Raw genomic sequence first — 214 nt, forward strand, 5'->3', positions numbered from 1 at the left:
TGTCCATTGACGCACATGTGGCCTAAAAATACGTAATTATTAAAAAGGGGGGCCCCAACATGATACATTTTTCACAGGGCCCAGAATTCTGTCTGCTGCCACAAAAGTCCAAACGCAAAGTGGCGAGGGATTACTGTACTACTACTTAGTCACAGTCAGAACAGTATTAGACTTCCATTGGACTTCCTGCCAACAGCACACAAACTATTACCAG

Source organism: Doryrhamphus excisus, linkage group LG1 (genome assembly GCF_037039965.1).
Source record: "Doryrhamphus excisus strain RoL-2023G ecotype Guam linkage group LG1, RoL_Dexc_Guam_v1.1, whole genome shotgun sequence".
In the NCBI taxonomy this organism is placed as follows: domain Eukaryota; kingdom Metazoa; phylum Chordata; class Actinopteri; order Syngnathiformes; family Syngnathidae; genus Doryrhamphus; species Doryrhamphus excisus.